We start from the raw sequence: 9,200 nt of genomic DNA, 5'->3' as shown, positions 1-9,200 counted from the left end.
TCGACACCCTACCAAAATTCAACTTGATGAAGCCTTGAGGAGGAGATACAAAAGAAACCTTTGAAGATACCATTTGGGTTAGTTGTGCCTTAAGAACGTCCATTTAGTGATTCAAGTTTAATTTATGTAGGATCATAGCCTCCTCATTAGTAACCTTCCAGTATTTAGAAGTCCAAGGAATGGTAAGGATGTCTTCTTGGATATTTCAGAGGACCATTTTTTAATCATATATACCCTCCTCTTCTTATCTCTACAAACCCTTGCATTCCTCTCCTTCCATAGATTCCAAAGGAGAAAACCTTTAGCCAATATCCAAGCTCCATTGACAATGGGGTTTTTGAACATAGAAAAATTCCACTGTGCAATCAGTTCCACCACATCATCTTCACTCTAGCTAACCATACAAAAGATAAAAGGTAGGAGGGACCAAACTTCTTCTACAAACAAACAAACAATAAATAGATGATCCATCATTTCTTTTGCATTGTTACATAAAAAAAAGAGAGATGGACCCTCAAAACCACTCCTCCTAATGTAATCCCAAGTGAGAAGCCTTCGCCTCTCGAATAACCAAAGGAAAAAATAAAATTTTGGCCAATGAATACTTGACCAAATTCTTTTCCAAATAGTGTCTCTCTCCATAGCTGGTGATCTACCAGATAAGTGTAACCTTCTTTGACTGAAAACCTCCAACTAAGTTGTAAACCCTGACGTAAGATGTTATTTTCCTAAGATATTATAATTTTTTTACCCAAGAAATCTTGTTGAAGACTATCCCAAAGTAATTCCTATGATTAGGAAGGCCAACCAATTCTATCTTTCCATTATCACCAGAATGAAATTAAATCCACCTTCAAAAAATCTTTTACCCTTCATACTCCCAAACTTGATGTGAAGGCTTATAAAGTACTAAAAGCTCCCTTTTCTTTTAAACATGGCAAATGTTGTCAAACCCCTCCTAAAACAAAACAAAACATAGGTACCATGTTTAACTTCCAAAAAAACGTATTTTCTTACTAGCTCGGAAGACTTGAACATTAAGTATATCGGAAGCATTGAACATTAACTATATCTGAAGCATTAACCATTATGGGCCCTAAACTTTCTCTTTATTGTCTTGGCCTTGTTATTCCAATGATTCTGCATGGTTGTATATCGGAAGCATTACACATTATGCTCTATTTCATTACACATTAGGCCTTACTTCAGTAAAGGCATGGTTAGAGAAAGATTTCGGCGAAAATCACATGGAATCTCATTTGTCGACGCGTTTCGAACCAACTAGTGTGGTTCATCGTCATGGTTGTTTTTTAAATGTGGTTTATTGAAACAATTTAATAGCACATTATGCCTTACTTAAGTATAGTTGTTTTTTTAATTGTGGTTTATTATCACAATTTAATATTAGTTATATTTAACGAATAATATTTATTTGTTAGGTTAATATTAGTTATATTTATGAATAGTATTTATTTGTTAGGTTAATATTAGTTATATTTATGAATAGTATTTATTTGTTATGTTTATGAATAATATTTATTTGTTATTATGAAGAATCAAAGTAAATAATCAATTATAAATCAAAGTAGATAATCACATTACATTACACACAAAAGAATATTTATCTAAAGATAATCATGTTAGAGACTAACATGTTATAGTCAAAGATGTTATACTCGAGCTTCTACATGCTATTTCAAAGAATCAAGATAGATAAGCACTTTACAGAAAAACATGTTAGAACCATAGCTAAAGTAGATAATCACATTACATGCAAACATGTCATAGTCGAAGCTTCTACCTATTGAAGAATCAAAGTAGATAATCACATTACATGCAAACATGTCATAGTAGGAGCTTCTACCTATTTTAAAGAATCAAAGTAAATAATCATGTTACATAATCACAATACATGCAAACATGTCATAATTGAAACTTATACCAATTCTGAAAAATCAAAGTAGATAATCATGTTACATAATTATGTCATAATCAAAGCTTCTACCTATTTTAAAAAATCAAAGTAGATAACTGTCACGATGGCAACCTAAAACTGCTGCAGAGAAGGCTAAGGATGGCCATTATCGACGAAATCGAGGCCCATATGTTTATCGGTCTCATGATGATCCATATGCGATTCTTCGATGATTCTGATTCTCTCGGGCTGAACCCACCTACCCTCCGAGTTCTGGATCAGTCCTTTGTTAGCATCTTGCTTCCAGAAGGGAGGAACCAGGTAGTCTTCCTTGAGAAAATCGCACGACTTATTCACCAGAGCCGGATCGCGCCGCGACGACAGATAGAAGCGCTGCCCCCGCCCATGGTATCCGTCCAGGAGGTGGAGATGAGCCTCCAGATTATGAAAGCAGGAGAGATCGTTCGTGGGCTTCAGGAACGGAGAATGCATGTGATCAAGAGCCAGCTCCACCCCGACGTGACAGTAACTCCACGGAAGCTTATCCACCCACTGTTTCATCATCTGCAACTTTTCGTTGAACAGAATCCCGGGGACCTTCGGCACGCTGTCGTGCACATTCACCACTCTCAGAAACTTGAGCCCCAGCTCCTCGCACCGATCCTTGAATGCTGCGTTGCCCACCCTCGGCCCCGCGAACGAGAACACCGTTATGGGAATCGACTCCGCCTGATCGTCGCTCTCCGAGCGGTTCAATCCCATTTCTGCGATATCGTATGCGCTCAGCATCGCCAGCGCGCTCCCCAGGCTGTGGCCCGTGATCGTTATGCTCAGTTTCTCGCCTCTGTATTTCTGCAGCAGACGCCTGAGCTCCGACAGGACTTGATCCCGTGCGCTGCTTTTACAAAACCGGCAGTCGCGTTCCCTGGCCGTGTAGAGATTCAGGAATCCCGCCTCGACCTTCACGTCAGGATGGGGATGCACGTTGTTCAATTCCGCGGGTCTCAGATAATCCATGAGGTCCGCGATCCACTCCAGATTCGTCACTGTTCCTCTCCACGCGATCACGATATCCCGCCGCCCGAGCCTCTTGATCTCGTCCTCGTCCGTGGCCACGGCTATGAAGCCCATCCAGTTGGCGTGAGTGCTCCACAGCTTCTGCACGCGAGGCTTCTGGAAAACCCCAGGGAGATTGATGTTGGAAGTGGCATAGAGATACTTGGTGACTTCATAGCCGTAATCCGACATCCCAACGCCTTGGAAGAGCTCCCTGCGATGATACTTGCAGCTACCGCAGTACTTGGAGAAGGGATCGAAGTCGAAAGCATCATAACAGGCCTGGGCGAATTCTCCATACCTGATGATCTCATTTCGCAATATGTCGTCCATGGGATCAAGCAGCCCTTCCCAGTTGTTGGCACCCTGGATTTCCCTCCATATGTCCGCCAGATTCCTCTCAGGCTTTGACGCGTTGGCGATCTTTGGCTCATCTTTCTCTTCGATGTCTAGGTCGTCCAGGATGCTGGGCAGGGACTCGGCGTGGGTCACTGCGCTTCTAACAGGCGGCACCCTTTGTTTCATGGTGCTTAGGCGCTGGGCATTTGGCAGCTTCCAGTGCTGATTAATCCGTGGCTGATCGTGCGAAATTAGTCTCCGCAGGTCGGAAGAGACGACCGGCACAACAAGGAAAGGGGAGCATACCGCGCAGAAAGTAAAGGGGTGACTGGTAGGCGTAGCAGAAGGTAAGGAGGGGATGAGCAATGGCAGCGAATTCATGGCTGCAAGCAAAGATGCATGGTAATGGTAATGGAAATGGGAGCGCAGCCAGGATGGTCGACGACGATGGATATTTATAGAAACGCGCAGCGCCCATGATTGAGACGCATGAAGAGGGTTGCTGTCAAAAGTGGGGGACTCTTCCAGCCATTATCGAAAACAAACAAACTCTGATGGTGCGTTCACTTCGGTTTTTTGGAGGCTACCGGCCCCATATAAATCAAATGGCTCCGAAGATAAACATCAAACATTTTATATTCTTAAAATTTTTAAAAATTATAGTAATTAATTAAATTATAATTATATTTTAAATTATTTTTATTATTACTCATCATAAAAATAAATAATATATAAAATAAATATTTATAATAATTTATAAATATAAGTTGTTACTGTATTATGGGATATGCGCCAGCCAATACGATAATTTATCAATGTTGTGTGTATATCTAAATATATTATGAGCCAGCTAAGATGATAACTTAACAATATCATGTGTATGTGTAAATATTATGACTTATCAGTATTATATGTTTAAAATCTGAAGGCTTATTTCATTTACACTTGTTTATATAAAATATTATTTTTTAATTAATCAATTTAATTAAAAATATAAAAAACATAATTATTTCTAAGATAAATCTCATTTTTTAATTAATAAGTCATTACTATTAAGAATATTTTAATTTATATTATGGATATTATATTTCTATCATTAATTTAATAAGCTCTTCTTTTAGTAACTAAATTAAGCTTAGAGAGCCTGGAGGGGCTAGCTTATTTATTGAATGGAAGAATCTCTAGGATTGTTGGAAGCTTTAATCCTACCAAAGTGACTTCCATCCTCAACCCTTCTCTGTTACATCTTTTTAGCCTAATATGCCAATGATGTTGTAATCTCAACATAAACATTTTGACTTCAAAAATAAAATAAAATTCAAATTATAAAAATAAAAAAGTAATTATTTGTGCATGATATTTGTTATGATGTGTTGAGTTGACTTGCTAGTGTTGAGTTGAGCAAGGAAAGCCTAACTTGCAAATGAAAAATAAACAAGATCACAGAATAATGAAACATAAAGATTGACATGATGTTTTACCTAGTAAAGCCTTCGTTGTGAGAGAAACATCCACGAGGCAATGATATTCTGTATTTTTATTATTCAAGAGAGATTTACAACAACCAATTCACAGACATACATTATCCAACCATTCAACCCACTCTCCTTGTTAAATATGTGTTCTCATTGCCTCTACAGATTTACATGAATAAATAAGAAATAATCAGTGTTTTTATTATTCAAGGGAGATTTACAACAACAACTCACAAGCATACATTATCCAACAATTCAATCCACTCTCCATTTGTTTTATGTGTTTTCATTGCCTCTATAGACTTACATGGATAAATAACAATCTGTCAATTTTTTTCTAAATACTTCCACAACTTTTACAGAAGTTACATAAGAAACTTTTTACATAAATTAAAAAAGTTCCTATTATATGTTTTTCCAAAAACTTACATTAAGAAAAACGGCCCAAACCAAAGGAACCAATTTTAGCTATTATCCCAAGAATATAGGGAAATATTTGACAACTCCTGACAATCTCCACCTTGAAAACAATTTACCTAATATATCATGTCCAAAATATTCATCGCCTTCCTTGCAAGCCAAAAGAAGCTAAGCACCATTTTAGCTTCTCTGACAACATTAGTTTTGCGAACATGTCTACACAACTTTTCTTTGTATGGACTTTTTTCAAAGCCACCACTCCACTTTCATGAATAATATGTCTTACAAAATGGTATTTAACATGTATATGTTTTGACTTACTATGGTAAGTTGGATTCCTTGCTAAATGAAAAACACTTTGACTATCACAAAATACCTTCACCTTGTCCTACATCCTTCCAAACTCACCTAGCAAACCTTTTAACCAAATTGCCTCTTTGCAAGCATGTGAGACAACTATGTATTTTGTAGCAGTAGTGGATAAAGTAACTATATTCTGAAGCTTTGAGATCCAACTAACAGCTCTACCTGCAAGAGTAAAAACATATTCAAAGTGGATCTCCTCTTGTCCAAGTACCTATAAAATCTGAATCAACGTAACCACAAACTAAATCATTGCTACCATTATAGGTGATACAATAATTACGTGTACCTTTAAGAATCATACCGAAACACCCATTTCAATGTTGCAAAATTCTCTTTACCTAGATTTTCCATGTATCTACTGACAACACCAATTGCATGTGAAATATATGGCCTTGTACTAACCATCACATACATTAAGAATCCTATTGCATTAACATATGGTACACGAGACATATACTCCTTTTCTTCACTATTACTAGGACACAAACCTGAAGAAAGATGAAATGGGAAGCTAAAGGGATTTGAAGATGTTTCACATTATTCATACCAAATCTTAGAAATATTTTCTCCACATGCTTCTCTTGTGATAACCACAACTTACCATTTTTCCTGTCTTTGTGTATCTCCATGCCCAAGATTTATTTTGCTGCTCCAAGATCCTTCATTTCGAAAGTTCTAGCTAACTGATCCTTTAACTTATTGATCTCAACCATGCTTTTGCTTGCTACAAACATATCATCAACATATAACACCAAAATAATGAATATGCCATTTTCCAAATTTTGAAAGTAAACACAATGATCATGCTCACTTCGTGAAGGAATCAAATTTTTTGTACCATTTCCTAGGAGACTACTTCAGGCCATCCAATGACTTCATTGAGTTTGCAAACAAACCTCTTGTTGTGATTTTGAACAAACACTTCTAGTTGTTCCATATATATATATATATATATATATATATATATATATATATATATATATATATCCTCATCCAAATCTCCATGTAAGAATGTTGTTTTAACATCTAGTTGCTCTAACTCTAGATTAAGTAATGCAACTAATGCTAACATAACTCTAATTGAAACAAGTTTAACAACTGGTGAAAAAATCTCATGGAAATCAATACCTTCCTTTTGAGGATATCCTTTTTCAACTAGTATTCCTTTGTACCTCTGAACAATATCATCATCTCCTTTCTTCAATTTGTAAATCCAATTGCAACCGAAAACCTTCCTGTCCTTAGGAAGTTCCACTAGATCCCATGTCTTATTTCTTTGTAAGGCATCCAGTTCCTCTTTCATTTCTACTTTCCATTTATCACTATTAGACACTTCCATTGCTTCCTAATAATAACTAGGTTCTCCATCATCAGCAATTAAAGCAAAAAAAATAGAAAAATCATTATACCTTTTAGGAGAAGACCTAATCCGTGTAGATCTTCGTACAACTTGATGTGGTATTTCTTCAGTTTCCTAAGAAATTTTTGTATCCTCATCTTCTTCTGTAGGATTTTCTTCATGAACATCTTCATGCTCATCCTCCCTTGAAGATGATTGAGTTTCCAATTGAACTCATTGAATCTGTGGTACTTTTGCATGTTTCATTTCACCATCCACATCTACTTTTATGAGTGATGTATGCCATCTTTGTTAATGATGATTTTATGGGTAGTAGGATCCCACAATATATATCCCTTAACTCCATCACCATATCCAACAAATATTAGTCTTTTTAATTTTGGATCTAACTTACAACGTTGATTCTTTGGAATAAGAGCATAGGTATCACAACCAAAAACATTAAGATTTGAATAATCACAAGGTTGACCTGTCCATACCTCTTATGGAATCTTACAATTAATTGTATTTGATGGTGACCAATTTACCAGATATCATGTTTTAAGAACTGCTTAGGCCCATAATTCCTACTGCAACTTGGCATCACTGAGCATACTCTGTGCTCTCTCTAGAAGAGTCTTATTCATATGTTCAACAACATCATTTTGTTGAGGAGTATAAATCGTGCTTTTTTGTCTTTTGATCCCAACTTCTTTGCAATAATTTTCAAATTCCTTTAAAGTAAATTCGGTTCCATTGTCAGTTCTTAAATATTTAATTGACCTTCCAGTGCTTTTTCAACCAAATCTCTATACTTCTTAAAAGCATCAAATACATCAACTTTTCTTTTCAGTAAATAGATCCACACCTTTCTAGAGTAATCATCTATAAATATTATAAAATATGAAGATCCTCCAAAAGAGAGTTTAGGAGATGGTCCCCAAAGATTTGAATGGATGTAATCAATGATACCTTTACTAACATGTAAAATTCCCTTTTTAAATTTCTATCTAAATTTCTTTCCATAGATAAAATGCTCACAGAAATTCAAATTCGGAGATTTCAAGCTTGGAAAGTAACTTATGATCAAACAATACCTTCAACCCTTTCTCAGTCATATGACCTAAGCTTTGATGCCATAAGCGAATAGAGTCACTTGCACCTTCAGATGCTACTGCTGCATGATCTATTTTTGTCCTTCCTTCAAGCTTATAAAGGTTCCCAAAACTTTTAGCCTTCATGACTACCAATATGCCTTTCATCACCTTCATAACTCCACCTTGAAATGTACATTTATAACCAACATAATGTAATACTCCCAAATATATTAAGTTCTTTCTAAGCTCAGGAACATGTGTCACCTCTATTAATATTCTAACAATACCATCATACATTTTAATCCCGATACTACTAATTCCAACAATTTTGCATGTAACATCATTACCCATGAGAACCACACTATCATCAATAGATTCGTATGAAGAGAACCAAATCCTATGAAGACATATATTATAGGAAGCACCAGAATCTAGCAACCAATTATGATGATGTTGAGAAACAATAGATGTGGAAAATACCTCATTAACAATACTTGCACTAGTTTCAGCTGAATTAGCTTCCTTAACAACACTTCAACTTACTCGTCTTGCGTCTTGACATTGATCTCGATATGTCTCACGAATTCTGGTCTTTTTCTTTTGATTGACCTCTTACCACCATTGCTTCTGATGTTGAGGTTTCAAGGCTAGATTTCCATCGAGTTTCTCAGACAATAAAGCTCCCACAATAGCATCAAAGTCAATGGTATCGATAGAACTAAAAATGATAGAGGTTACAAAATGATCCCAAGACTCAGGTAGAGAACACAATAGTGTAATTGGTTTGTCTTCCTCTTCGAGATTTACATCTATACTAGACAATTGACATAAAAGAGTATTGAAAGAATTCAAATGATCAGAGAAATTTTTACCTTCCTTCATCCACAAATTGTATAACTGCTGCTTCAAGTAGATTATGTTGGTCAAGGACTTTGTCATATAAAGGCTTTCTAACTTGGTCCATAAGTCTGCAGTTATTTTTCTCTCCAACATTGTTAAACAAGACATCATTATTCAAGCACAAACAAATAACATTGAGGGCTCCTACATCCATGTACTCCCAATCGTAATCATCCATGTCCATGAGTTTCTTTACCCTACCCATCAATGCCTTTGTCACTCCTTGTTGTACAAGCATATCCCGCATCTTAACCTTTCATAGCTCAAAGTTACTGCTCCCATTGAATTTTTCG

The 9,200-nt window shown here is 36.3% G+C and overlaps 1 pseudogene; it reads right to left on the bottom strand.

The window, feature by feature from the left end:
* Positions 1–1,947: 1,947 nt before the first annotated feature.
* Positions 1,948–3,723, bottom strand: LOC149264541 (phospholipase A1-Igamma1, chloroplastic pseudogene; annotated as a pseudogene).
* Positions 3,724–9,200: the final 5,477 nt, after the last annotated feature.

This window comes from Pinus tabuliformis, chromosome 6, assembly GCF_031772625.1.
Source record: "Pinus tabuliformis cultivar Carrire ecotype Pingquan chromosome 6, CPIR1, whole genome shotgun sequence".
NCBI lineage: Eukaryota > Viridiplantae > Streptophyta > Pinopsida > Pinales > Pinaceae > Pinus > Pinus tabuliformis.
This window is presented reverse-complemented; position numbering and strand designations above follow the sequence as displayed.